Source organism: Buceros rhinoceros, unplaced genomic scaffold (genome assembly GCF_000710305.1).
Source record: "Buceros rhinoceros silvestris isolate BGI_N320 unplaced genomic scaffold, ASM71030v1 scaffold19692, whole genome shotgun sequence".
NCBI classification, from domain to species: domain Eukaryota; kingdom Metazoa; phylum Chordata; class Aves; order Bucerotiformes; family Bucerotidae; genus Buceros; species Buceros rhinoceros.
The window spans coordinates 65,370-69,132 of record NW_010397375.1 but is presented as its reverse complement, the minus strand read 5'-3'; the positions used below and the strand labels follow the sequence as shown (position 1 = coordinate 69,132).

At 37.3% G+C, this 3,763-nt stretch overlaps 1 protein-coding gene across 1 annotated transcript in view; it reads right to left on the bottom strand.

Annotated features, from left to right (window-relative positions):
• Window positions 1-3,024: 3,024 nt before the first annotated feature.
• The window catches only part of LOC104502283 (dihydropyrimidine dehydrogenase [NADP(+)]-like), a 63,839-nt gene continuing 63,100 nt past the window's right edge, over window positions 3,025-3,763 (bottom strand). Inside the window, exon 5 of the mRNA XM_010146238.1 lies at window positions 3,025-3,109. The gene's annotated coding sequence lies outside the window, so the exon portion shown is untranslated. The remainder of the gene's footprint in view (window positions 3,110-3,763) is intronic.

Genomic DNA, 3,763 nt, shown 5'->3' with positions numbered 1-3,763 from the left:
TGTTATGAAAGAATACAAACCTTAACTTTATTATCATTAATCAGCATTAGTAAATATAATTGACATTTCATACAGAACCAGCTTTAAGTAACTTATTGGCAGCAATACAGATGCCTCTTAATATTACCCTCTGGCTAGCTATGCTGTTTGGGCGCCAGAGTGTCTGCACTAATCACTTGGAATTAAAATCAAATAAAAGCTGAGAACTGTAATCCAGTACAAAACAAACAGCCGTGCTTAGTACCAATTCTTTATATATATAATTTGGATATATGTGGAATTTTTAAAACTTACAGCAGGTATAAAACAGTGTAAGTATTTGAGACTAGGTAACAGGATAGAGAAAAAACAAATCTGATGTTCCCAGATTACTGCACTTACCCTTAGGCACACCACAGGAATTGAAATGAGGAGAAAAAGTAGACAGTGTAATTAACCTTTCCTTCCCCCTCTTTTTTTTAAACAACAGCAGCAAAAGGGCAGAACGGTTTAGAAACTGTAAATAGTAAAAACACACATATATGTATTTCTGCCATTATTTTTCATCTCAGAAATTTCTGTAGTTTCCTGAGGATCTAATGTGCTTAGGCATTAAAAGGGACCTAATCCTTAAGAAGTTTTCCTGTGAAGATGTGGATTATGTTATCAAAAAGATTTAAGGAAACCTCCTTCACAGTACAACCAGGAAAGCTGCTCTGTCTCTCTAAGTCTCATGCCCTGACTTCTAGATATTGAGTGGTGGGTTTTTTCAGAGCATATCTGAGCTCTCTTTTCCCCACACCACCTATGCATGACCTATTTGACTTCAGCTCTGGGGGAAAAAAAAAATAAAATTAGGAGTAGAGACAAAATATTTCCTAGCACTTTCTTGTCTTATGATGGGGCCTCCAGAGGCCACCATATGTGGAAGCTGCCTGAAGGGCTACTGATAAATCTCATCACACATATCATTATTTTATACAGTTTATCTTCACCTTTTGCTTTGACAAACTATATTTAAAGCCACTATAACTTAATTTTACCAGTTCTGAGAAAGGCTTGATTTATTTATTCATTTATTTGTTTAAAGAAGTGGATTATTTTCTGAGCTCTCCTTTTGGTGAGACAGTTAAGAAAACACAAGAATATGTTTAAGCAAGAGTGGTATATATTAAACATTCAAAAGAATATCCATATTGTATGGGGAAAAGAGAAACACATTATTATACAAACATACATGTATATATAATGTAATCTTCTTCTTGCTTTATGGATCTGTCTCCTCCAAGGAGAGTCACATATCCACACGATAGCCCTGAGTGCTCAGATTTTGCATTTGGTTCTCTGATTTTACAATAGCTGAAAGATATGTAAAAACTCATGTAGCCAGACAGCTCCCTACTGACTACACATCTAAGCAACTTCACGTGCATATATTATTCCAACCAGTGAAAGCTAGAAATAACATATGCCTACCAAAAAAAAAAAAAAAAGCACGCCTGAAAGGAGCCTGTTTCAGCCTCTGTGCGAACCCTCGAGGGCTCTCCCTGACCAAACCACATCCTCCCCTACACTGTGCTGCCATCTCAGATGGGGACAACCCAAACTACTGAGTTACACTCCGTAGAGTGAAGGGTGAAAATTGCTTCATAACTTATAAAAACAGCTGCTATAGTTCTTTGTTATTGGATGCAGTTTGGGGGAAAAAAATAATAACTATTACCATTTTGCTAGCGTGGTCCTGGAGAGTTTTCCTATTTCTCCCCCACTTTTCATCATAACTTTGGTAATTGAACAATAGCCATGAAAAGCATTCAGGTTACTTCCATTAAAAATAATATTCTATAGCATGGAACAGATTGACATAGTTTTGTTGACAGAAAAGAACAGAAAGTCCCGTGTGCTGTACCTGACATTATTGGTACTATGGAGCTACACCTGAAGAGCTGCACTGGAATGAGAACAGCTCCTATTGTCTCTCTACAGAAAGTTTTAGAAAGTTAAAGGTTTACTTACCCAACCACACCTCATTTCTTAGAAGTTTTCTGAAAGTGAGGATGAATTAAGATGCCTACCAGCCCTCTCCGAGAGGATCAACTGAATAGTACGTGTCAATTTTAGAGCATGTAATCATGACTCTCACTCTGCATCTCCCTCCTCCTCTTTTTCTCCTCTCCCCAAAATGTAGTAAGATGGGAAATCAAACAGGCTTCTGAAACTTTGATGATCAGACCCTAGAAATTCTCTCCTAGTAGACTGAATTTTTCAGATTTTGCAAATATTTCCAAGGTCACTACATCTGGGCATGTTTCAGAGCCAAAACAAATTTCAAGCCATGACCAAAACATGCAAAAATCAGAAAACTTCAAAAGGGTATTAATATGAAAAATGGCTTTCATGCATGTTTCTTTTCTTTTCATGGGCTAACATTCTCCTAACTGAAGTCATGGGATGTAGTGATAACCTCTGCATCAGATTTCTACATGGCAGAGACATCAGGCACAGATAGTTCCAGCCTAAACTGTATAAACTACCAAATCTACAGGTTACAACAAACACTCTTATAAGAGAAGATGTTAACGGTAGGTAGCACTACCAGAATTTATGTCATACCCAGTGATTCTAAAATACCGCTAGGTTCACATGCTAAAAATTGTGAAATGAAATGTGTATATATTTCATGTCCTTCAAAATCATTACTGATACATGCAGCAGTTACTGGGTTGTGATCTAAAAGATGTCTACAGGGCACTGAAATGGAAACCAACAAATTCTGTCCACGCCCTTTTTGGAAATTATTTGTTTTCATCTTGTTCCTTGTCAAATACATAATGCATTTTTGTTCTCAACAAAATGAAGCATTTTGTAGGTTCTCTCTTTCTGTCTCTTTTTTTTTTTCTTTCAGCACTAAATATTTAAACACATTCAACCTAAAAATCTCAAGCTAGTAAACTGCTGCTTGTGTCTTCCCCCTGAGGTGTAACTATCAGTGTGGCAGAGCAGGACTGCTGAAGAGACATAAAAGAGACTGCAGTTACAGTCCTACCTGCCCACAGGCCAGCCCCATGCCTCTCTCCCCCATACCATGAGGACAGGATAAATTTAACTCCAGCGCATCTGCACCAGCAACCTATGAAACATGCAAAAGGAAAAAAACACAAAATTATCAAAATTATCTTCAGGTAATGTACTCTTTCCTATAGCCCTTACTGTTCATGTAAAACAGATTTCTTTGGACATTTGATTTTTGCATTTTTTTTTTTTAAAAGGGAGGAAGCTACAGTTATGATAGCCTGAAAAAAAATGTGGTGAGCATTACAGAGAAAAATTTCAAAAACTGACACAGCTTCCCAAAATCACAACAGAAATTAAAGCAAAGAATAAATTAAAAAGAGAGAAGTAAAACAAAGAGCTCATTCTGGAAAATGTTCAAAAATGAAATGTAATTACAGGCCTTGAGGCAGCACTGAGAGCAAGGTTCGGCAGTCAGTGTTATGCAGGTACTTCAGTGCTCTGAAGAACTGTGACTCAGTAGTAAATTCTCCTTTTTGCTTTAATGAATTTAGTCTCTAAATTTTCTGCAGGCACCTGTACTGTGCCATAGCTTTTGTCATTAAATATTTTTGTTTCTCAAGTCAAACAGGAGAGTATTAAAAATGCCTATACAAACACATGACTCGCGCTAATTTCTCTTCAGCACCCTCTATTAGTTACAGCTAAAAAGGCAAAGGAGCCAAGGCGGATAGGAGCAACGCACGCACGCGCTCCTCTTCCTCCCTGCTGA